The following is a 27,048-nucleotide window of genomic DNA, read 5'->3' as shown; positions in this document are numbered from 1 at the left end:
GTTTTTTTTAGCTTTATGGCTGGTTACAGCTCCCATAAATCTAATAAGAGGGTTTGAGAATTTTGGTTTTATTTTTTACATGATCAATTTTTACTTTGGAACAGTTCTGCCTATCAAGAAGCTTAAAAGTGGCATGGAATAACTGCTTGTTGCAAAGTTCCTTCTAGAAAATAAATAGTAAACAGGAAAGATGGCATATTGTATGTGTCAAATTTTGTACTGACATCAGACAACTAGAACTTTCTTTGTCAGGCAGGTAAGACAGAAACATATTTTGTTGTTGTTGCTGCACTTCTCACACGTTTAGTATATTTACCAGCAGGGGTCTTAGCTACTATCGGAAGTGTTTTTTAAAAATCAGAAGATCAGCGGTTCGAATCCCCGCATCGGAGTGAGCTCCCATTCCTTGGTCCCTGCTCCTGCCCACCAGCAGTTCAAAAGCACGTCAAAGTGCAAGTAGATAAATAGGTACCACTCCGGCAGGAAGGTAAACAGTGTTTCCGTGCACTGCTCTGGTTCGCCAGAAGCGGCTTAGTCATGCTGGCCACATGACCCGGAAGCTGTACGCCGGCTCCCTCGACTAATAAAGCGAGATGAGCGCCGCAACCCCAGAGTCGTCCATGCCTGGACCTAATGGTCAGGGGTCCCTTTACCCTTTACCCCTACCTTTTGCATTAAATAAAGCTGAGAAGTTGTCTTTCAATTCTGTGTGATCTGGGGAAATAAACAATCTGCACACTCATCTATTAACAGTAAATTAGCCAATGGAAGATAACCAAGATTTGTGTGCCAATTCCCTTTTCTAATATCCCAAATGGAACCTTAACTCCACACTTGAAGAATATATTTCAGCCGTGGAAAAATACTCACAGTTTTAAGCTGGATCTAGTTGGAAGTTTCCCATTGATTTTCACAGAACTTGTATGCAAGTAATTGTGCTGCCCAAGGCTGCAGCTCTGTGCATAGCTTATCTAAAACCTATTTCCTACAAACTTCTGTGAGACTTCATTTCAGAATAAACCCATTTGTGGTCAGCCTGCAAAAAGTATGATGGTGCCAGAAGCTGAGTTGCACAAAGCTTCTGTCGTTCCTCTTGAGCCAGTATGATTTAAAAAAACCCTAAACAAATATTATGTATAACAAAGATCTGCTTAAACAATAAACAGTAGATACCATCCATTCTTAATGAAATTAGCCCTGAGTGCTCACTGGAAGGACAGATCCTGAAGCTGAGGCTCCAATACTTTGGCCACCTCATGAGAAGAGAAGACTCCCTGGAAAAGACCCTGATGTTGGGAAAGATGGAGGGCACAAGGAGAAGGGGACGACAGAGGACGAGATGGTTGGGCAGTGTTCTCGAAGCTACAAACATGAGTCTGACCAAACTGTGGGAGGCAGTGGAAGACAGAAGTGCCTGGCGTGCTCTGGTCCATGGGGTCACGAAGAGTCGGACACGACTAAACGACTAAACAAGAACAACACCTATTTCTCAGACCACAAACCCAAACCGCTGGAGGGAATCAAGTATGGTATATCATGGGTAGAGAGAACATAGAAGGACAGCAGAACTTACGGAGACCTCAATGCCTTCCATCTTGAAGAGCTGTTGCCAGTCAAAGTAGTAGATTCTCCATACTGGGCTAGACATCATGAATATTGATATAAAACAGTTCTGTATGTTGATATGATACTTTTTATTCCACTTCCTTCTGTTGATTAACGTATGTAAACTTTCCACCAAAGTATTACTTTCCTTGAAGAGCTCTATGTAGGAACATCCAAGCTGTTTTATAGTAGTGCCTACAGCAGAGGTTGGTTTGTGGATCACTGGTGATCCACAAGCTTCATTCAGGCGGTCTGTGGCACATCTGTTGTTTTGTGATGGAAGACAGGATATGGAACATCCATCACATTACATACTCGTATTGATTTTTAATTGCATTTTTATTGCTTTCACTTCTTGTACTGTGTTTAGCTGTGTTACAATTCGGATTCTACAGAATCCAAATTGCAATACAATATTTAAGGAACAAAATCAGCAATAAAAAGGCAATTAAAAACCCATGCTGCATCTAAGCACAGCATATTACAATTCCTACGGCAGGCAGGGAAATCACTTAATGATTTCTACCAAGACCCCCCAGCAGTTTTCAAGCAGTCCATGGGGAAAATAGGGAACTGCTAGTCTCTCTGGAATTCCAAGCAGGAGTCTTTTCCAGCTGGAAAATGCTAGGGGTTTTGTGTATGCAGATGGTATCCTCTTCCACTGAGCTATGGTTGTTTTACCCAAAATGAAGGTGGTTCCAAAAATATGAACAAAGGCTTTGCTTTCTGTGCTTCACTTTTCCCCTTTGTACTGACACAGTCCCAGTATTCCACTGCAAATCTGCTGCTTCAAGGGACCTTTGAAGAAGCAGATTTATTCCATTGCCTCCCTTCAAATGAGTTCATTTGCTCCATACCTGTGAAATTCTTGACACCAATCTTATTAGGCAGACCCTAACTATCCATAAGGAGATCTGATTGCCGCACTTCTGGACTCTTGGACTGCAGGAAATTGGCCATTCCTGCTGTAGATTAAATGAAAAGAAAACATATATAACAGGTACCTACCTAGAGGTAAATAGATACGAAGCATATGAAAATGCAGCACTCCAAACGTAAGAACAGCCCTGCTGCATCATGCCAGTAAAACCTGAATTTAGTGTGGGAACATTTGGTTGAAGTTTACAATACTACAGTGATAGATTGGGGCAATAGAGTGTGACACTAGCAGCTATACAACTATCCATAGTTTCTATAAAAAAATTGGAAATACTGTACACTGCAAAAAGAAACGTGATAGAACAGAAACGTACCACGAGAACACTGACAATTTATTTTATTATTTTATTTATTAAATGAAAATTGCCCATCCATTTTTCAAGTTAATTAGTAATGAACATACTGTCGGGATGTTTCACCAAAGTTTCCTAAAATTATATCAAAAGAACTCTTAAGACAGCACTCCTAAAACTACTTATTGGGGAACAAGTCTCGCTGACTACATCATACATTACATTAATATTATTATTAGATGTATCCTTCCTTTACTCCCAAAGGAGCCCAAAGGGTAGCAAACATGAAAATGTCAAAACAATAGAGCTTGAAGAAAAACATATTTAAAACAAGTAAAACCATCTAGAACATTTAAAAACAAAAACTATCTAAACATATTTTTTTAATAATAATATAAAAAAAACCTCATGGTTGTTAATTTCAAGGTTGCCATGACCAATATCTATCAGCCATCAAATGTCTGGGTAATAAGGAATGTCTCTAAATTTCTCCTGAAAATCAGTAGTGTGGGAGACAGATCTCACCAGGTGGGCATTTGATAGATGGGGATCCACCAGGAAAGTCAACACCAAGCAGACAACAGCCACGTGTGGGACCACTAATAGGGTCTCCTCTGCTAATCACAGGGCCCAGTATAGTTTAGTCTGGGGAGCTGCATTATATGCATCAGTTTGCATTATAAATGTATAACCACAGAATGCTGTTCTAGGGATTCTGCTGTGGTTCTCATTATATTGTTCTGTTTTCTTCTATTTCCCCTTTTTGATTTTGTGCTTTGTGTTTTTGAAGCTTCTTAAATCGTCCAGAGACTTTTCATGTGGCAAGGCATGAATAAATTGAATAAATAATGACAATTACACCCAAATGATCAGCAACTACATGCTACGAAATGCCACCGTTTAATCATACGGGTAAACCTCATGACATCCTCTCTCCTTTAAATATTGTTGCCTAAATGAGTAACAAGAAAACAGAAGCTGAAATTGAAACAGATGTGTTGAGCACAAACAATCTAGTTCCTCCCCTTAAGATTAGAATTAGCCCATAAATGAAAACTGGGTTTAGAACTAACCCAGAAGTAATATTTCTAGTCAACTTCTTGGAGTGGCTATGGGTCTTAAAACTAACATGCCTATCAAGGTAAATGGGTAATGTATTTGAACAATAGTCTCTCAGATGGGCTCTGGAGTTGCCCAAAAGTATAGTTTTGCTTGGGACGCAGGTGGCGCTGTGGGTTAAAGCCTCAGCGCCTAGGACTTGCCGATCGAAAGGTCGGCGGTTCGAATCCCTGCGGCGGGGTGCGCTCCCGTTGCTCGGTCCCAGCGCCTGCCAACCTAGCAGTTCGAAAGCACCTCCGGGTGCAAGTAGATAAATAGGGACCGCTTACCAGCGGGAAGGTAAACGGCGTTTCCGTGTGCGGCTCTGGCTCGCCAGAGCAGCGATGTCACGCTGGCCACGTGACCCGGAAGTGTCTCCGGACAGCGCTGGCCCCTGGCCTCTTAAGTGAGATGGGCGCACAACCCCAGAGTCTGTCAAGACTGGCCCGTATGGGCAGGGGTACCTTTACCTTTATAGTTTTGCTTGATGAGAGTCAGCACCATTGGCGTATTATTCTGTAAAGGCTTCAATAAAATACATTTAATCAGTCCTGGGACAATTGCTGGTGGTACAGGAACCAAAGGTACGACCTTCCCCTTGTTGATTCCAGGGAAATGTTCAAAAATGTCAAAATACTGGAAATTATGATTGGATCATTGATGTTGTTGTTGTTTAGTCATTTAGTCGTGTCCGACTCTTCGTGACCCCATGGACCAGAGAACGCCAGGCATCTCTGTCCTCCACTGCCTTCCGCAGTTTGGACAAAGTCATGCTGGTAACCTCGAAAACACTATCCAACCATCTCATCCTCTGTCGCCCCCTTCTCCTTGTGCCCTCCATCTTTCCCAACATCAGGGTCTTCTCCAGGGAGTCTTCTCTTCTCAGAGGTGGCCAAAGTACTGGAGCCTCAGCTTCACAATCTGTCCTTCCAGTGAGCACTCAGGGTTGATTTCCTTCAGTATGGAGAGGTTTGATCTTCTTGCAGTCCATGGGACTCTCAAGAGTCTCCTCCAGCACCATAATTCAAAAGCATCAATTCTTCGGCGATCAGCCTTCTTGATGGTCCAGCTCTCACTTCCATACATCACTACTGGGAAAACCATAGCTTTAACTATGCGAACCTTTGTTGGCAAGGTGATGTCTCTACTTCTCAAGATGCTGTCTAGGCCTGTCATTGCCCTTCTCCCAAGAAGCAGGCGTCATTGGATCATTGATAGGACGATCCAATATAGGATCCCACTAGAATATCCTAGTTTTGTTTAGGTTTTTTGAAAAAAGATGTGGTAGAACCAAAAGACCTAGAAATTATTGTTGTGTTTTTATAGCTACAGAAACAGCAGTTGCACAGAAGTAGGGAGAACTATCCAGAGAGCTAGATGTGTTAGTCTTCTGCAGCAAAAACAAAGAGTTTTCTGGATTCTTAAATACTTAGGCTGAAATCCTAACCATGTCTATTCAACAGTAGGTCCTGTTGAATTCAGTGTGGCTTAATCCCAGGTAATGGGTTAGGATTGCAGCCTATCACATTTATTTTGGCATAAACTGTTGTGCCCCATCAGAAGTGGAATCTAGTCTGTGAAAGTTTATGACCGTAATAAATGTGTATTTAAGGTGGCATAAGACTGTTGGTTTGTGGCAAAAAGAACTCACCATCTACAGTGAAATAGTTGCATGGGGTCTGGTAGATACAACTTTGACTTCCATAATACATAGCAAAGAAGGAAGACTAATTAGCCATTGTTTTCAAGGAAACAGGTTTTATTTGTGGTGCATGGGAACAGCAAAGTACAAGATAATGTCCAGGCACATGCCTTTGTTGAAACCGTAATGATTTATTCGTAACCACAATTATTTCCCAAAATACTGTTGTAAGATTTATCTATAATTTATACAATAATGTGAATTTTTTTCCTTTAAAAAATGTCAACTGTTTTAAGATAAGGCCATTGTGACATATTCAGGAATGCAGTTCCTGTAGACAATAGAAGCTGGGGTTGTTCTTGAAATGTTGAAACCACTTTCGCATGAAGCACTCAAACAGATTTGTGGAGGATGAAGCTATTAGTGCCTACTAGCTACAATAGCTATGTTCTACCACCACCGTTGGTGTACTCCTGAATACTAGCTACTGGGAATCACACGTGGGGCAAGTGCCGTTGCACCCAAGTCTTGCTTGTGGACCTCCCATAGGTTGGCCACTAGAGAATGCTGGACCTTTGGTTTGATCCAGCACACATTTTCTTACGTTCTTAATCTAGTTGTTGAGATTGGGAGACTTTGGCCAAGTACTGCTGTTGAACGCTCTCCATTGATTTCACTGGGGTTCTACTGTATCCTTTGACCTTCACCTTTCATTCACATATGCCCCTGCCTTATATTGAGTACAGCCCAGTATTCTCTGCTTTGGTAACAGCTTCCCATAACCTCAAGTGGAGATCTGGGACTTGGTAAAGAAAAAGTGTTTTATATGTGTTGCATATGTGAAATAACACTGGGTACGAGACTCCTGACGGCTTTTCTCACAAGGGTCATAGGAACGTGCAAGCCCACTCACCACAACAAGGTGATGATCCAGTGAGTGAGCTATTGTACTACCAACCTTACTGTATGCTTGTGAAACATGGACCACTTCTAAACACCATTTCCAACTCCTCAAAAGATTCCATCAACAGTGTCTCCGAAAAAATTAACACATGACTTGGGAAGACAGGCGAACTAATGCCAGTGTACTGAAAGAAGCAAAGATCACCAGTGTTGAAGCAATGATTCTTTAATGTCAACTTTGTTGGATTGGTCATGTTGTGCAGATGCCCGATTATCGTCTTCCAAAGCAACTACTCTATTCCAAACTTTAAAATGGGAAGCGTAATGCTGGTGGTCAACAAAAGAGGTTCAAAGACCCTCTCAAGGCAAATCTAAAAAGATGTGCCATAAAGACAGACAACTGGGAAACACTGGTCTGCGACCGCTCCAATTGAAGAACAGCCTTTACCAAAGGTGTCATCGACTTTGAAGATGCTCAAACTCAGGACGAAAGGGAGAAACGTGCTAAGAGGAAGGCACGCTTGGCAAATCCACACTGTGATCAACTCCCGCCCGGAAACCTATGTCCTCACTGTGGAAGGACTTGTGGATCCAGATTTGGCCTCCACAGTCACTTACAGACTCACTGTTAAGACCATATTTATGGAAGACAATCTTACTCGGCTACGAGTGATCACCAAAGACGAGGAAGATAACATTGTGACACCAGATGGCGCTATGGAGTCCCATCTTTCCCTACCGGATTTCCCTGTATGGGTTTACAACACGTCTAACTGAATCGCTTCTTTGACATGTCTAGATCCAGCCCTGCTACCTTCAGTTCTTTTAACTGGAAATCTTCAATCTTATTATACATGTGAAGCAGAGGCTCTCAAACTCTGGTCCGTGAGCCGCATTCAGGTAATCTATAACAAGGTTGTAGAACATTCTAGAATAGCTGTAGTTGGGCCTGTACTTGATTGCGGTTCCCTACCCACCATGGAAATCGAGGCCATTTTAAACCAGGGCTAGATGATGAAACAAGCTAAGAAAGCTTCGGCCTCCATGATTTTCATAATACTGCAGTGGTTTTGAGAATTATGCCAAAACAGAAGGGGGAAAATATTCTATTTGTATTTGTATTTAATCCAAGAGCACGTCCACTGTATTCGAAATGCAACACTATAGTTATTAAAATTAGAGTTATTTGTCTCCTGAGACAGACAGATGCCAGCAACGATTTAGGTGCTTTATTTTGTAGAACAAAGGAAGTTTATTCAGTGATTCACTGAGACCCTCAGCAATTTTCAAGCAGTCCATGGAGTGGGAACCTCTCATGTAAAGGTTATACTGTTTCACTGAGCTGTTGCTGCCTCTTCTTCTGGGATAATACAATATGGTGCAGATCCCATTAATATCTAATCACTGCTTTAAAAAAGTATGTTAGATTTGCTCTCAGGCGCAGTGAACTTACATCTGAAGGAGGGCAGGCTAATTTGCGGCCCTCCAGATGTTGCCAAACTACACTCCCATGAACCCCACCCAGCATGGGAGTTGTAGTTCAGCAACAACTGGAGGGCCAAACTGGTTCGTCACCCTGATCTAAGGTTTGTTATTTTCAAAAGCAGTTTAAAGGTTATTGCAAAACTTAAGGACATAATGGGAAGTGGTGTAGTTTGTCATTAACTAGGTACTATATAGCTCTGTGTCACAATTTATGTCCATGTTCAATTCCTGGCATCTCGCATTAAAAGGATCAGGTAGCAGCCAATGGGAAAGAGTTAAGCCTGAGACCCTGACCTGTCAATCACAGCAGACAGTGCTGGACTGGATAGGCCAATGTGTGTTCACATTACCACCTTAGGATGCAGTGAAGCTGATGTTTCTCAGTGAATTTTACATCTCTTTCTCCACTAGCTGTTCACATCAGCACAGCTTCATCAGTGTTAGATTCAGTTATGTTTTTGTATCCTCCCCAGGTGTGCTGACAGGCCAGGGATGTCTTATTCACACTGTGGCTAGAGACGAATATGGAGCAGCTTAAGGACTTCAATCAGTGTGAAGCAGGTTTGAGAAACAACACATTAGACGGTAGTATTTTATAAGAAAGTACAGGATATCTCACCCCTGTGAAATTGCAAAAAAATGTATAAGACTGGTGATAAAAGGTGTTGGAAGTGTAAATCTAAAGAGGGAAGTTTCTACCACATGTGGTGGAAATGTGAAGAAGTTAAAAAAAATTGGGAATCCATATACAACGAACTGAAAAAAAAATACTTAAATACACTTTCGTTTAAAAGCCCGAAGCCTTCCTTCTGGGAATGATCGGAGATGAGATTAAGAAAGAAGATCATATAATGTTTCAATACGCAACTGTAGCTGCCAGGATTCTGTTAGCACAAAACTGGAAAACCCCAAATATCCCGACCGTTAAAGATTGGCAAATTAAATTATTTGAATATATGGATTTGGCAAAAATGACGCAGAACATCAGACAGCAAAAAGGTACAAAGTTTATTGACGATTGGACCAAATTCATAACATATATGGAAACAAATTCTAGAGATAGAAAAATCACAGTAGGTTTAATACAACCCTTGCGATGTGTAGATGATATAAAATGAAAAACTGCAGAATGGATTTAATATTTACATAACCCAAAACTGAGATGGAGGGAAGTCAACCATTATTTGTTGTTAATTAATGTTTGTCTTCTGATTTGCTCATGTGTTTTGTTTTGGTTGATGTTTTCTTTTTTCTTTGGTGTGTGTGTTTTTTTTGTGGTTTGGTTATAGAAAATGAATAAAAAGAAGTTTTTAAAAAAAGAAAGTACAGGATATCATGTGTTTAGGATAATGTGCGCGTGCGTGAATTCAGATTAAAAATCCAGCACTGGAAATGCAATGAGTGCACAGTGAATGTGTGAACTCAGTCTTGGTATTACAAGGCACCTTCGTACGCCCAAAGTTTTGGAGTAGAGCATGAGAAGCTTTGCAGGGTTGGGGCACTAGGTATCATCACTGGCATCTTGGATTAAAGGATCAAGGGTTGGGGAAATTTCTTGCCTTGAGACACTATGAGCTGGGCTAGGTGGGATCAGTGTTGTGACTCAGTCAAAGGCATCTTCCTGTGCACTTTGTACAAAATGTTAGCATTATAATAATCATTACCATTAATGTGTTTTCTGTGGGAATCATCACATTTCCCCACCTACAAGATCATTCAGTTTTAGTGCAATAACCCTGCAATAAAACCTTGCAGAATGACATTTGGACCAAAGTGTATTTAATGGGAAACAAATGTGCATTTGTTTATTTTTTCATACAAACAAAAGTGATTGAATGGGAAGTAACTTTCTTGTTTGGTCATCTTCTGTGTTACAATAAATTTCTGTCCCTGGCACACTTTCCTAATAGCAAGCAAGGCCCATCGGACACAGTGGGATTTACTTTTATGTGTCTGGGCACGTAGGATTGTTGTTAACCAAGAAATTATTACAGAAACCTGAAATTTATATGGAAATGTTTGAACTGTTATTATCCTCTGGGTTTGTGGAAGAGGTTTTCTGGTTTTCAAGAGGAAGGCGGCAAACTGAACAGGCTTGTTCTTTCCCTGAAACTTTCCAGAGACTTTTTATCACATGGACTTTGGATATCTACATAGCAGTGGGATTAGTAAAATGGACTGCGATTACAACTTCAGAGCAGTTGTACGCTATTGGGTGATCCAGTCAGCAATTGGCTAAAAAGTACTAATGCAATCAGGAGTTTCAGGGTGTGATATGTAAGAAGGTAATATTCTGAAATTCAACACATTTATCTGGGAGTAAACCCTGCTGAGCTGAGTGGGACTTTCTTCTGAGTAGGCATGCATAGGATTGCACTATAAGGGAAGCAAACTGTTTTGTTTTGTTTTTTAAAAAGAAACATTATGAATGAACATAAAAGATGCTATCCTTAAGTATCTGGAGAAAAAAATATTAATGGGCTTGTGAAAGAGGAGGAGTCATATATTTGTGTAACGCAGATTATACTGATATTAATTATACCTGCTAAAGAGATCCAGCAAAGAAGCCTATCCAAGAAGTAAATAGCATTGAACCTGTTGGGAAATGTAAATGCTAAGCACAGCTTTAAATGATGAATCAAATTGCAAATGCAGATTGAGGACACTTTTTGGGTGGGGAACGTCTAAGGCTAGTTTGATTCTGGTATGTGATTATAACAGGATGTGAAACAAAATACTAAAAATCACTTTTGCTTCTGAGAATGACTACCGCTTATGAAATTGTGAGTTATCATCTACATCAGGCATGGCCAAACATGGCCCTCCAGCTGTTTTGGGACTACAACTCCCATCATCCCTAACTAACAGGACCAGTGGTTAGGGATGATGGGAATTGTAGTCCCAAAACAGCTGGAGGGCCAAGTTTGGCCATGCCTGATCTACATTGATCAGGATCTCAGAAAATCTGCTATATTTTGGTAATATGCAGATTTATTTGAAAAGCTAGTTGAAAAATTAATTGGTTTAATGGAAGGTGATCAGTTCAGGCAGTTGACAGCCCTAATAAATATGCATAAGTATCTTGTATAGGTATAAATATACATCAGTTTGACATCTCTGCCATAGATGCTTTCGATAAAGGGTATTCCTGTCCTAGGAGAGGGTGCAACTTGCCCAGTTTGCAGGATGCAAAAAGATTCTGCAGGACAGTTCTAGTTAGCTCTTGGAGAATTCAAAGATAATTTGCTAAAGAAGAGCAGGGTTTAAGAGCATTTGTTACGATTATTTTCTTTCACCATATCCTTCATAAATAACTATAGCAATATTATCAACACAGTGGGGGTGTCTTTCAATAGTGATTACGTGATAATCTGACACAGAACATAAAAGATAGTAGGAAACTGAGGATCAGGAGTGTCCTGAAATTTCACTTAGCTAAGACTCTTGCCTTTTCCTCCAGTTTCAAAGGCTGGGAGAGGGAAATGGACTGCCTTAACTTTCAGTTTCCTGGGTGTTTTTTATAGCTTTGCCATGAACATGTCCAGATAGGAATGAAAGAAGTGTGTGTGGAAAATAAAGCAAACACGAGTTGGGTTCTACATCTGAAGATCAAAGATTGAATTGCAAGCTCTTTTCTCCTCTCCCCCCCCCCCGTGTTTTCTACACAGCCCTTCTTTTGAGGGACGTGGGTAGGGCTATTCCTTCATTTAAATAAATGTGACTTCCATCCAAAAAATACAACAGAGCTAAACACTTAAGAATGAGGTAATAACACAGATTATCCCCCCCCCCCATTAGATTATTAAACAGTTCCTTTTGCTTGTGATGAGACACATATAGAGAGAGGTAGAAAGAAGGGAATGTGTCAGCAGTCGGCGCATGACATGTTGGCCTGCATGGCATCACAGCTTCTACAGTTTAATCGGGGAGTAGGAGACATTTGACAGCGGACACAACGTAATAAATTTAAACACGAGAATTCATCAAGGGCAATTCATTGTCATGTTTCAAAGATCTTCTCTCAGTTAATTATGTTAATGACTGGGGGCAGGGGATCATCCACCACAAGGGACGCTACTTTTGTGCATATCTATAAATCCTCAACTGCCTTAGAGCTTCTGTGCCATGGGTTGGGCCGGCCTTCTCATCAGGCAGAGTGAGGCATCTGCCTCAGGTAGAGCATGTTGAGGATGGGGGTGGAGACTTGATAGTCATCCTCCTGAGTGACCCCACCCATTCCCTTCTGTCAGAGGACCGCCATGTGGTCTGCTCTGAGCACCCCATGGGAGGACATTGTCCCATTACCAACCTTAAAGCCACCTGGTCCACTTCAATACGCTGAATTTTTTGTGTGAGGGAAGGGATTTTGTCCTTCCGCAAGCGCAACATCTTGTGCCATCCCACATCCAACATCTTGTGTCATTAACAGCCTTGAAACCATGGGGGTGCCTCCAAAGAGCAAAAGCTGGGGATGATTTTAATCAGGGAAATTGTGTTGGAAAAGGGATAAGCTGAACCTCCTTCTCATAGCACCATGATCTTAACTAAGGATGGGGGGAGAAATTCAGTTTGGTTTGCATTTAAAGGCAAATATTAAATCTAAACTTTCCGAACCAACCCGAGAACCAAACCACAACCTGCCATCCTTCGAAGCTTGCACTTCCCCGAATTTTGTGACATGTTTTCCTTGTCTCATGCAAATGTCTGAATGACAGAAGCAGCGCTCTTGTTTCTTTTAAAAGTTCTCTGCCAGGGTCTAAAGAAGCTGGTTCTTTGTTCTCAAGGGGGTTTAAGGCTCCTGTTACTCAGACAGTTGTCTCCCCCCTTGCTTCGAAAACGGGCTTTGAAATTGAAAGGAATTTTGAAAGCAGTTTGTGTTGTGATCATGGCATTGAGGGGGAGCATCCTTTGTTTAAGAGAAAATAGTATTGAAACCCCACTTGGCACAAACGAATTCTCCTTTTGACTCTACTAGCAGCGCAATCCTACGCATGTTTTACTACAAAGTCAGCTCCACTATGTACAATAGGGCTTGCTCCCTCCTGGGGGTGCATTTAGGGTTGCAGTATTAATCCGCATCACTTTGACCCATATATTTTAAAAGGCAGCTTGGTTGCCCTCCTGCTTACTGCCGTCTTTTATATATTTCTCAGCTGCTGTCATCATCATCATCATTCATTATGAATAATAGCGATTTTTCTAGCACCTGTAATTTGCAGGGAGCCTTTCGACCTTTCTTATCTTCGGCTTGGTTTAATTGTAGCTGCACATTATTGTATGTGGTGTTTTTGCTTCGTGTGGGAGCAATTAAACCAAAATGAACAAGGTAAAGAAATGCCATAAAATTATTTGCAAATTAAAAGCATGACAAATGTTTTCCAGTTTATGATAGCATAATAAGCAGAATGGTCACCAAGCACTGGTACGTATTTGAAAGATGATACCCAGTCTTGCTTCTTTTAGTTTAAACCAAGGAACCAGGCAGAGGGTCTTCTAGTTAGTGGCGCCCGCCCTGTGGAATGACCGCCCACCAGTTGTCAAAGAAATAAACAATTATCTGACTTTTAGAAGACATCTGAAGACAGCCCTGTTTAGGGAAGTTTTTAATGTTTGATCTTAATATCCTGTTGGAAGCCACCCAGAGTGGCTGGGGAAACCCAGCCAGATGGGTGGGGTATAAATAATATATTACTGTATTACTACTATTATTAACACAAAGATGAAACTGGAGTAAAGGATATTAAAATGCATCTGCATATGTGCTGGCTTCAGCGTATAATTTTCCATAGCTATGCAAAGCAGGATGTGTTGTTTTCAGGATCCCACATTTTAGTACTTCCTCGAGTGCCCCAGAATTGTCTCCCATCTGAGGGCTGGAGAGCAGCGGTGGCAGCAATAAGTGGATAATTTAGGGGGATGCAGCTGGCCTACTTTGCAGGCCAGTTGTGCAACAGCTGCACAAGGAAGAGTGTAAGCATGTTCTCGTAGCCTTCCCGCTTCACATGGGTGACTTTTCTCATATGTGAAACAAAATAAAAAATTGCACACGAAATCTCATACTAATAACAAACTCAGTTAGTCTCTAAGGTGCTACTGGAAGGGGAAAATTATTTTGTTTTGACTACGGCAGACCAACACAGCTACCTACCTGTAGCTGTTCTCATATGCGTGAGAGAGGGTTACAAAAGTACTTCCTCACCCCAATATCTTGTGGATTAGGAGAGCAGAAAAATATGAGGCTCAAGGCTATAATTACTATGACTACACCAGGATTCTGGTTCTTGCCCTCTAGATTTCAATTCTGTCCATAAGTTTTGAACACAGATAGTTTTACTGTACATCAAGGCTTCCATTCTCCAGCTGCTAAACCAGCAGCTGGTGTTTACTTCGGGCAGCTGATATGTACTTGTCTCTGATACATACACATACTCTCTCTCTCTCTCTCTCTCTTAGTTTGCACATTACTCATAGTTTGAAAATCACTTTTGACTCCTGTAACGTAATTATGTTAATGTCAACTGAGTCACACAGAAACAGAAAGCTCTGTATATCAAGACTTGGTGTCGGTTTCTGAATACAGTGCACTCCTGTACACAGGAGGAGGGGACAAAATTGCCGGATTGTGAAAGTCATGCTAAATTACAAGCCGCGGCTCAGAAGGAAGGTTAATTTTAATTCAGGTTCACTGCAATTACCATTTTGAAAGGAAGCTCAAGCAACTTTTTCCCATTGGAGGTAGATCGATTAAACAGCAGGGAAAGTTGGGACGCCTCCACCTTCTTGCCAAGCAATATTTGCAGAATAGGGTTCACAAACTGGCAAAGATAGGTACTGTATGCTTAAGACCACGGATTTCAACAAGCAGAAGCCTGTCCAACTCTAGACTGCAATGTGGCTACACAGGCAGGACTATTCTTCATAATCAGCTATTGGTGCTGAGCAACACATTTCAATCCTAGGCACACTTACCTGGGAGGAAGTCCCAAATAATGGAGCTTATTTCTGAGTAGACATGTGTAGGATTTCACTGCATAGCAATGTATTAATTTAAACTAAACCTATTAATGTCAAGTAGCTGGCTTTGGAAGATCTCTGAAATGTGCTAGACTGATACGTTTTTTGGTTCTCTAGTACAGTAAGCTTGCAACTTACGCAGGGTTCTGGGGATCGTGCCTGAAGGCAAAACCGCCTAAAGTAAACACACACTGGGTGCAGTGGTGGGTGGAATTGTCAAATTCTTTTTTTCCTGGACACCCAACCCCTTTTCCATTTTTGGTTTTTTTATTTTGGGCAAGTGTGGAAAGCTGAATTCATCCATTACAGGGGCACAAGTTGTGGGCTTACTGCACGTTCTCCTCAGAAGGAAAATGAACATGTAAGGGTTGGTGTGTCTGGAGAAGTGGTGCGTATGAAACCCCATTATTTAAACTACAGTATCCTGTGGAATAGGTTGCTTCAATAAATTGACCTATTTCTGAGTCACACGGTGTCAGTACTTTCTTTTTCTTTTAAATTGGTTTTTATTAAAGATTTTCTGTGACACAAAGAAAACAAGGAAAATTGCATACAGCGTCTCCACTTTCAGTTCCTAGAGTCATACAAATAAAGCATACTGCAACAAAGCTCTGGACCCTCAAATCCCTCACAATATAGGGCTGCCATATGTCAGAAACAGTGTCCGGGCGAAAATCGCTAAAATGTCCAGGAAAATCCAGGCATGTAGATTTTGGTGAATTTCCTTAAATTTCCTTTTATGAGATTTTGGGGAAAACACTCAACAACTTTGGTGTCTGGATTTTCACTTTTTTAAATACAGCAACCCTCTCACTATGACAATAAAAATAAATAACTATATAAATAAAGGACCTACGAGTGAGACGCTGACACAAAACCCCTGCACAGACACTATGCAACAGAATGAAAAGATCATTATCCCATCTCCTGCAACCCTTTCCCTTCCTCTCTCTCTCCCCTCTCTTTCCCCCCAATATCCATGGCAATACCGAACAGAAATGCAGTGTCCATACTTTTAAGGCAAAGACCTTTTCAGACCAATAGTTCCCTTCACAAACACACAGATAAACATGTCATGTTGTTGTTGTTGTTGTTGTTGTTCTTGTTGGCGGCAAGTTGTTGGTAAGCAAGTTCATATTTTCTACATACAGAGATGGGTGTGTGAGTACAGTGGTACCTCGGGTTACAGGCACTTCAGGTTACAGACTCCGCTAACCCAGAAACTAACCTCAGGTTAAGAACTTTGCTTCAGGATGAGAACAGAAATTGTGCTGCGGCAGCGGGAGGCCCAATTAGCTAAAGTGGTACCTCAGGTTAAAAACAGTTTCAGGTTAAGAATGGACCTATGGAAAAAATTAAGTTCTTAACCAGAGGTACCACTGTACATGTAGGAACTAGCCTCCTGTACAAAAGTAGGATTTACATTCACTGCTCCGCCTACTTTTGTTTCCAGCCCTAATCACTACTGGCATTTGGCCCCCAGAAGGCTGACAAGAAAGGAATGTGGCCCTTCAGCTGAAAAAAAAGTTCCTCTCTAAATGTAATAGCCATGAGGGTTGCCAGGCAGGATCAAAGCAGCAGAATCAGATTTCTACCTGGCCCTACCACTCTGATCCAAACTAAAAATCTCTTCCCCTCCCAATCTACTGTTTGCACATCAGGAAGGTGTCCTCCATTGGCACCAATGGGCGTGTCCTTCCCTATGCAAACAGCAGTTGGGGGGGGGAGGGATTTTAAATAGGGCATTGGGAAGGAAAGAGCTAAACTCCCCCTTTGCACACACTCAGCTGTGCTTCAATTTCACTTGTCCATATACGTCAGATCTAAAACAACAGACTGTAACATGTTGAATGAGTAGCATTCTCCCTTATTGACAAATGCAGAAGAATACTCATGTCTGCCAAACGTAAAAGACTTAAGGTATGTTCATTATTAGTGGCCCAGGGGCCAAATCCGGCCCAATCGCCTTCTAAATCTGGCCCACGGATGTTCCTGGAATCAGCATGTTTTTACATGAGTAGAATGTGCCCTTTTATTTAAAATGCATCTCTGGGTTATTTGTGGGGCATAGGAACTCATTCATTCCCCCCCTTCAAAATATAGTCCGGCCCCCTACAAGGTCTGAGGGACAGTGGACCAGCCCCCTGCTGTAAAAGTTTGCTGACCCCTGCCATAGATCATGGCCACACATCTCAAACTGGTCACAATTAGACCATGCCAAGTCACAAAACGCACCTGGAGCCCCGGGAATTTTCAACGCTGCAGAGAGGGCGAGGATGCATTCACTGAAAGATAGGGACATTTTGGGTTTCCTTGCCCCTGCAACACGCAAACCCCAAACACTTATTCGTTAAGCTGCCACCTGACTTGCATGCTCATCTGTACCTATGTGATGGCCATTACAGTTTTCTCATTTATTTTTATCCCACCTTTCTCCAAGAGCGCAACATGTTGTATATGGCTCTCTCCCTCCTCGTTTAATCCCCACAACAACCCTGCGAAGAAGGTTAGGCTGAGAGGCAGTGATTGGTCCAAGATCACCCAGTGAGCTTCTTGGCCAAGTGGGGATTTGAACCCTAGTCTTCTACATCCTGGGATGCGGGTGGCACTGTGGGTTAAACCACAGAGCCTAGGACTTGCCGATCAGAAGTCGGTGGTTCAAATCACCGCGACGGGGTGAGCTTCCGTTGCTCAGTCCCTGCTCCTGCCAACCTAGCAGTTTGAAAGCACGTCAAAGCGCAAGTAGATAAATAGGTACCGCTCCAGCAGGAAGGTAAATGGCATTTCCGTGCGCTGCTCTGATTCAGCAGAAGTGGCTTAGTCATGCTGGCCACATGACCCGGAAACTGTACGCCGGCTCCCTCGGCCAATAAAGCGAGATGAGTGCCGCAACCCCAGAGTCGGTCACGACTGGACCTAATGGTCAGGGGTCCCTTTACCTGTACCTTCTACGTCCTTGCCTGGCACTTTACCACTGTACCACACTGCCTCTGTCCACAGTCCTGCTGATTCTTCCACATTGTTTTCTAATCAGATTGAGGCTGGTTTGAGGAAGGAACACGTCCAGCAGCAGTATTTGTTACGGAACCATAGGATCAATATGGATTGTGGCTGTTGTGCAGTGACCGCGTTGAAAATTAGCAGTGGGAGCACACTGGATGTGGAGTAATTGGAAAGGTGAGCATACCCATACAGAGATTTAAGAATGTGCTTCACTCGCTGCCACCAAAATCAGTGGTCCTTTTCACAAATTTCCTTAGGCTGCAATCCTATACACACTTATTGGAGGGTACACACCATACATTTGAAGCACAGGACTAGCTCCAAAGAATCCAGGGAACTGTAGTTTGCCAAGGGTGCTTGGAATTGTAGCTCTGTGAAGCGTACGCTACAGTTTCCAGGTTTCTCTGGGGAAGCCATGTGCATCAAATGAATGGTGTGTACACAGTCTAAGTTCCATTAGGCATAAGACTGCAAACTAGAAATCTCATTTCTCAGCTGTGACACAGCTCAAATACAGAATATGTCTATTTGGTATTGGTGAAATAGCGGCATGCATATGTTCAGTGATATTTAGTTACCCCCAAAAAGCTTATTGATTTGGAAACTCCCTCCAGAGCATAAATTCCCACCCACCCACAGCAAAATGATTGATGCCCTGACAAAAAGAAACATTGAACAAAAGCAAATTAAGCCACTTCAAACAGATATGTGGAAACTGTTGACCTTCACAGGTCCTGGGTGACACCCCCAGCTGAATCTTGTGAATACCTCTCCAAAACTCACGAGATTTAACCCTAGTGAATATAGCTTTACAATCTGACCATCAGTGTTCATTTGCTAATTTCAGGAAAGGGGGGCAGGGGGAAATGTCTATTTTCAGGCATTTGCAAAACTAATCTGCGATGGTCAACATTCAGTGTTCACCGTTAACAGTCCCAAGCACTGTTCACACACACACACACACGTTTACATGGATGTATATAGTATTACCTGGGAAAGTTGTGAGGTGAGCCAGTTCCAGACCTGAGGCAGCCCTCGGTCTCTGGGAAAGCTGAGCTTCTCTCTTTTAGCCTGACTCCTCATCTCTCTTTCAAACCTCTCCATCTGCTCCCTTAGCCAGAACCTCAGTTAATGACCTAAATCTCCTTTGCCCCCCCAGGCAGCCCCCAAGTAACCAACTGTTGTTACTAAATTAGGTGGGAATATGAAATCATAGCATAGGTGACTAATATGCGCCCTATAATTCTCCACCACCCATGATCTAAATATGAAGCAACCGCATCATCTCGACCTTAGAGTGCGTGAGGGGCTGTATTTCACAGCAATGCCCTTTGCTCAAAAGATAACCTACTAGGGACAACATCTGTCGTTCGAAACCGGCGAGACTGACATGAGTTCTAAATATTTTTGTGTGATCCCCTGCTCCTCTAACTACTTAAGTCATTTTCTGATTTTTAGTGTGTGGAAATTTACAGCCAGTGGCTCTTCCTTTAAAATACAAAGACATGTCAAAAACAGCATTTTAAAAAAAAAAGGGGGGGGGAAGAATCACAATGTTTAGAAAAGAAAAAGTCATGTTCAATTACAAAACTAGTGATAAGGAAGTTATTCTTAAATAAGTTAGTTATGAAAGAGGCAGTGTGGTGTAGTGGTTAGAATGTTGAATCCTTAGGAACAGGAAGACATGAGTTCAAGAATCATGAGGTTCTCTATGTGATTTTGGACAGGCCCAACTTACTCTGCCTAACCTACCTCTCAGGGTTGTTGTTGTGACGATGGGAGGAAGAACCATATACAGTGGTACCTCGGATTACATACGCTTCAGGTTACATACGCTTCAGGTTACAGACTCCGCTAACCCAGAAATATTACCTCCGGTTAAGAACTTTGCTTCAGGATGAGAACAGAAATTGGGCTCCGGCGGCGCGGCAGCAGCAGGAGGCCCCATTAGCTAAAGTGGTGCTTCAGGTTAAGAACAGATTCAGGTTAAGTACGGACCTCCAGAACGAATTAAGTACTTAACCTGAGGTACCACTGTATGTCTCTCTGAACTCCCTGAAGCAAGGATGGGATAGAAACAGTAATAAATCATAGAATCATGGAATCCTAGAGTTGGAAGGGACCCGAGGGTCATCTAGTCCAACCCCCTGCAGTGCAGCAATCTCAGCTAAAGCATCTCTGACAGATGGATGCAACGCACACAATTCTGATTGTATTTTTAACACTTAAGTTTCCAGAATCAGGAATGTCAATATTACATGTGGTTGTTCACTTCTTCTGTTGCTCATCAGCATCTGGTATTCAGTGACCCACTGTCTGAACATGTTGCAGAGAGTCATCACAACTAGAATTGTCCCTGAATTTGTCTAGCCAGTTTGAAAAGTCCTCTAAGCTTATGACAAGTACAAGAGGGGAGGCTCATCTGGCAGTGGAATAGGAATTGCACACCTTCAGGCACCAGGCAAAAGCATTCTTTGTTAATCAGGCCTTTGGCTTTTAACTACCTATGACATTTTTGCCCCAGTGGGGTGTTTCAACCTATTTTGTGTGTATGTGTGTGCCTGGTTTTAATGAATGTGTTTGGGTTTTTTTGCTTAAAATATTGTAAGTCACTTTGAGTTGCCATGGCAAAACAGTGACTTATTATTCTTATTCTTAATGTGGCAGCCAATCCCATAAAACAGGGATGGGAAACCTGTGGCTCTCGAGATGTCGGATTCCAGTTCCCATCATCCCCAGCCAGCATGACCAATGGTCAGGGATTATGAAAGCTCTAGCTCAAAAACATCTGGAAGGTCACAGTTAATTAATTATATGCTGTGCGAAACAAAGTTTTCTCCTTTTTAAACAGCAGCATATAAACAGAAAAGCATCAGTTTGGCCTGGTCAAGAGGCCTTTGGGTTTTCTACTAATATGCGACAAAGCCATGGCATGCTTATTTATTATGGTTACATCCTAACTTATTCCAATGATTTTAGGGAGTATTTTCCCTCAGGCTCAGTCCTCATAACAACCACCCTATGAGGTAGATTAGGCTGAGCAATATGGAGTGGCTGGCCCAAGGCTGTCCAGTAAGCTTCATGGCTGAATAGAGAGTTGATCCCGTGTCTTCCTGGTCCATGTCCACCACACTAACCGCTGCACAAGAGTAACACTGGACTTAGGTGCCCATTGGGGTTCTCTACTGCAAACATCTGTGACACATTTGATTTGATTATATAAGCAAGCCCTTGAGTGGTTACATACACAATCCAGCATGACCAATGTATTCTTGGCATCACTCCCAAAGTCAGTGGAGTTTTTGAGTTATTACGGAATGACGGTTACAACTTCTTCTATGTTGGACAATATTGCTTTCCTCTCACACACCACAGTATTACAGTGTGGGATAGGCACACAAATTCCTTTTTAATTCAAATGGCCCTCATAAAATGAGAAGGGAAGGGATGTTTATTTCACATAATATGGATCTTAGGCTGGCTGTTCAGCTACCTCCAACTGGTATGAAGAACACTGTTATCAGAAAATGTAACAGGCTTTTTAGAAGTTAACACTAACCAATGTAGTTTACAGCACAATCCTATACAAGTCTACTCAGAAGTAAGTCCCAAGGAATTCAATGGACCTAACTCCCAAGTAAGTGGATATAGAATTCTAGCCATAGACTACAAACAACAATTTGTGTTCCAGACAAACTATTGTTCCTATCATTTCTCCTTTCTTCTGCCTTCCCCGAGAACTCCCATATACTATCACTTTAACAACTATTTTATATGGTGTCAGACTATTGCTGAATCTGGTTCAGTACTATCTACTTTGGCAGCAGCTCTCCAAGGTTTCAGGTACAAGCTTTTCCAGGTCCTACCTGAAGACACCAAGGACTGAATCTGAGACCTTCTGTATGCTAGACAGATGTTGGGCCACTGAGCTACAGTCCTTCCCCTCTGAGGGTGGCAAGGCAACACCCCAAGCCACGGTTTGTTGGTTTGGGTTTCACATCAAACCATAGTATGCCCAAAGGGTAGAGTGGGAGTACAAAACAGTTTCAAACCATGGTTTCAGATCCTAGTTTGATTGCTGCATTTGCAACCTTATGGTGGGGTGGTGCTTAAGAGCTTCTAAGTAGAGCACAGGCCTGGGAGGGTGGGGATCTGTGGACTTCCAGAAGTTTTTGGACTCCACAACTCTCTCTGCATGCCCAATGGTCAGGGAACTGTAGCCTAGGAACATCTGGAGGGCCACAGGTTCCCACACAAGGACAGCGTATCCCTGTATTTTTTTATCCAACTACCAAACAATGGGGGCAGATAAAAGAGGAAGGCTGTTCACCTCAGGCTTGTATATTTCCTAGAAGCATATGGCTGCAACCATTGGAAAGAGAATGTGCACTTAAACTGGGGCCTTTGGTCAGATGCACAAGCCACTTATGTCCATTTTAACCAGGCTCAGATTAGGCCAATAATCTGCTGTAGATTAAGGCTTTATTGTATGATTACATTTCTATCCCACCGTTTCCCCAAGGAACTCAAGGTGGTGCCCAGTATTATCCCCACTCCCCTTTTCATCCTCATAACACCCCTGTGATGTGGGTTAGAAATGAGGGGCAGTGGCCGACCCAAGGTCAACCGCCGGGTTTCACGGCTTAGTAAGAATTTGAACTCTGCTCTCTCTCAGCTCCTAGGCCACCACTCTAACCACTACACCACACTGTCTCCCAGGAGGTCTCTCATCCAGGCACTGAACAGACCCAAGACCTGTAGTCATATCCTGTTGCTGTTTTTAACAAATTTTAACAAGGCTGCTTTCGTTTTTCGCTCTAAAAAAGAAACTCTTCATTGGGCAGGTCGTCTCCTTTAAAGGCTCCTGACGGCCGCTTCCTTCTGCATTCGGAACCCAGAGCGGAAGGGAAAAGGTCACTGTCCCTTTAAGGGCGCCGCACGCCAGCGAACATTCCAAGCTTTCCCCGTCCCTCTTTAGCGCGTCACCGGCATTCCGGGAAGAGGTCGGCGTCGGCCCCTCTCCGTCCTTGACAAGAGGCGCGGGCGGCGACTCGAAACAAAGAAATATTCGCGTCGCGGAACAGGAGGAAAGAGGATTCAGAGCGCCGTCTCCGCACCGTCGCTTGCGCCCGAGCGCTTTCTGAGCGCTACGGCAAGCGACGAGCCCCCTTGCCCATCCGCACTCCTCAGAACTGGCAGGCCCGCCGCCGGGTGATGACTCACGAGGGGGCGTGGCTGCAAAGCCCTGTTTCCTTCTCTCGTGCTATGACTCATCGTTGACCGCGGAAGCCCCCTGCGCACGCGCAGCAGGGCCGTCTATTTATAAACCGGCCCAAGGAGGGTGAGTGATGTCATGCAGGCGGCAGTTGGGCAGCGACCGAGATTCGGTCTCGCCCCGCCTGTTGCCTAGCGCCCTAGCGGTGTTTACTCTGCTGGGGGCCGCAGGTTGCCTGGCAACCGCGCCAGGCCGCATGAGAGCGGGAGGGCTGTGGAGGGGGGGGACACCCCTTAATCAAAGGCCGCTCAAGAGGGGGACGAAAAGAAATAGGCCCTTAAAACCCTTTAGGGCTTCTGCTCATGCCCAGGAACACTTCCCTCATGTTGTTGGTTTTATTTAGAGGGGTTTTTTGTCCTGCTTTTCAGCCCATAAAAAGTCCCAGGGTGGCTTACATATGTCAATACTAAGCATCATCATGCATATTATATAACACATATATAGCTAGGTGTATTCTCCATGACAACTTTAAAGTTTCTTTTTAAACAGTCCCAGGGAGGAATAGTAAAGCAGGTTCATATAGTTGGGTTGGGATGAGGCCCTGCGTTCTAATTTATTGAAAGGTATAAAGCGAAGTTATTTATGCTGGGCCAAAGAGTTTTGAATCTTTTTGCCTAAAATACAGTGGAATGTTGGATTAATGTGTTTTTTTAGTATACTATGTTTCTAAAGAAATGTTAATATGAATGAATTTTGGTATTATGTGTTGGGTTTATTTGTAATGGGTGATTATGTGTGGTTAAAAACCAATACAAAAATCAAAAAGTTCTGGGCCGATATCATGCCTTTAAACATATCTATGGTGTGACCGCATTTGAAAGACTCTGTATAATTCTGGTTGCCTCACCTTCCAAAGGATAAGGTAGAAATAGAAAGGGTTCAGAGAAGGGTAATCAAAATAATCAAGGGAATGGAGTGACTCTATTAGCCATCATGGTGGCTATGATCAGCCTCCATGGTTAGAGACAGCAATGCTTCTGAATACCAGTTGCTGGAAACCACATATTTGGATGCTGCTTTTGGGTTTTCTACAGGCAGCTGGATGGCCACAGAGAGCAGGATGCTGGACTAGTTGGACCATTGGCCTGATCCAGCAGGTTCCTCTTAAGTTCTTATGACTGATTTGCCTTGAATTAAGACCTAGCAGCATTCTCTGTGGGTGGAAAAACATGGTCATTGTGGCACACACACAAAAATTATACAGTGGTACCTCGGGTTAAGTACTTAATTCGTTCCGGAGGTCCGTTCTTAACCTGAAACTGTTCTTAACCTGAAGCACCACTTTAGCTAATGGGGCCTCCTGCTGCTGCCACGCCGCCGGAGCACGATTTCTGTTCTCATCCTGAATAAAAGTTCTTAACCTGAAGCACTATTTCTGGGTTAGCGGAGTCTGTAACCTGAAGCGTATGTAACCTGAGGTACCACTGTAATAGGTTTGGTTGTACCACGTGATGAATGTTTAAGATGGAATCCCAGTAGAATATTAAAATTTGTTATTTATTACAACATTTTAAATCAGTATACATCTGTAAAAAGACATGAGAAATGGACCTTTAGGAAGGCAGGAAACAAAATGAAACCTGAGGAACGTGGGACCTGGGGTCAGATGAAGCAAGATTAGGAAAGAGGGATGATGAAACTGCAGGAAAAGGGAAAGAGCAGTGGTTCTAGGAAAGGAAGAGTGGAAGAAAAGTTGATAGAGGAAAGAGCTAAGATGAATCTGATGAGAGTGAATCTTAGTTCCTTTACTATCTCTGTCAATCAGAAAAGCAGCTGTAAAATACAAGTGGCCTGTGGCTCACACAGATGTGTGAAATTCAAGAGAGAAATGGAGCTATTTATAGATACTGAAGGCATGGACTATATAAATAAACAAATTCAATTTGTCTGTTATTTTTCACTGTCAGCTTCCCCAGTGTTCTGCTCATGCTCAGCCCTCAAGCATTTTCAGCTTTGTTGGTGCCTTGGTGGTGAGCCTTGCAGTTGAATTCACAGGGAGGATTTTTTGTGTATTTGATGTTACACCTGTAGTGACTTGAGACAAGTGAATCTGGGCAGCCTTGCCACGCCCTCAAGGAATGGATAGGACATGGGATTTGTATGTAAGTGTTTGGGATCATGCAGGTCTGATTGCGTAAAAGACAAGAAAGGAGTAATAATAAAGGTTCCTAGATTTACGGTACGTTTTTTATGGCTGTGTCCTGCTCTGTTGATGTCTTAGAGCCAGTTAGATCCTTCAGTATGAGGTTGGTTAATCAATTGTGCAAAACATGGAGCTCCGATGTCTTACTTTTATTCCCAGGATAGACTATAAAAGTAACAAATTATTTCTAACCAGATTGAAAAGATTGATTTTTTTAAGAATTAGAAGTAAGGGGGGAAATAGTGCTGCCAGTTTTTCCAATTGCTTTCTTTGGATGTGATTGTTAATTTTGCTTGATATATTGAGCTCTATAAATCTATGTTTGTCGCCATATCTTTAAATAATACATATTAACCTCAGATGAATTGAAAACTGCATCAGAACAGCAAAGTTTCTTGGTCAAGGGCTGTTCATTTTGCTTCTGACACTTTGTGGGGGCCTTTATTTGTAAATAAAAACCGCTAATGCTATGTAATAACATGTAAAATAGAGATTTGTAATTCAGTAATAATAAAAGAGAAGTGCCCCATATTAAGGACATAGGATGAATTCCAGTGTGGTAGTTCCACTAATGGAATGGCTTTTGACCCAATAGAAGTGTCTGGTAACAGAAAAGGAGAGGAGGTGATTCTCCTGGATTTCAGCTATCTACATCATCTGGAGGATCCCCCAACTGTCTGGAACAGGTTTTGTAGAGGGTCTGCAGTGGGAAGGGGGAAATGGAGAAAATTGCCTTCCTGCTTAACATTAGTGAATGGCTCTGTTAGATCAAAAGTTGTTCTGTGATTGGGACAGCAGCCTTGGATTTCATCCAACAGAGGCTGCTTTATACCCAGACAGACTGTTGATTCATGTAGGCAAAGAATTAAGGCTGCACTCCTTAATGTATGTCTTAGGGCGTGAGTACCATTGGACTTAATACTAAGTAAGAAGTGCATAGAATTGCACTGCCAGTGTTACCAAATTAGTGATGAAGCCCCTACAAAGTGTGTGACACTATTCAGCCCCTATGATACTGTGTAGCAAATCCCTCTTAAGACACCTGTTCAACCTTCATTCTTTTCTGTTGTCAAGAGCTGCAGTAGGGTTTGGTCATCCATGAAGAAATAATGTTTTGGGTACATTTTCTTTTGGCTCCTTTATTTATGTGCCTGTGGGCAGGGGCTTGGAAGAGGAGAAGGAAAAGCTTCATTTTTCCACATGTAATATTCTGGGATTGCCAAGTCCTAGGAGCTATTATGTTGATGTAATTGCCTCCTTCCTGTTCCTGGCTACATAAATAGAATGGACATTTGGATCACCCGTGATTCTTCTAATTTTAGTCCTTATTTCTCAATTTTGTGACAAAAGACAGTGCTGATAAGATCTCTGAGAGTTTTCACGTGGGTCTCTCATTTCTTAGTTTCCAAAAGCAGAAAACTGGAGATCCACATGCTCATATCAGGAGCTGAAGTTGAATATTAACTTGAATCTTGCAGGCCAGCTCTTTTCCACTCCAGACAAAATGTGAGTCTGCTGAAAGCTACTGAGAATGTTTTTATTCCAGTAGCTTTTCACGTGACAGAAGGTGAAGGACAGTGCAACAGTGGCCGAAACTAAACTGCAACCACTCAGAATGTAGAAATCTTGGGGTCTTATTAGCAGTTTT

The 27,048-nt window shown here is 42.5% G+C and overlaps 1 protein-coding gene across 1 annotated transcript in view; it reads right to left on the bottom strand.

Moving 5' to 3' along the window:
• ATF3 (activating transcription factor 3) overlaps positions 1-19,253 on the bottom strand; it is a 33,754-nt gene extending 14,501 nt beyond the window's left edge. Inside the window, exon 1 of the mRNA XM_081904507.1 lies at positions 18,973-19,253. The gene's annotated coding sequence lies outside the window, so the exon portion shown is untranslated. The remainder of the gene's footprint in view (positions 1-18,972) is intronic.
• Positions 19,254-27,048: the final 7,795 nt, after the last annotated feature.

Source organism: Podarcis melisellensis, assembly GCF_964234715.1.
Source record: "Podarcis melisellensis genome assembly, chromosome: 3".
Classification (NCBI taxonomy): Eukaryota; Metazoa; Chordata; class Lepidosauria; order Squamata; family Lacertidae; genus Podarcis; species Podarcis melisellensis.
This window is presented reverse-complemented; position numbering and strand designations above follow the sequence as displayed.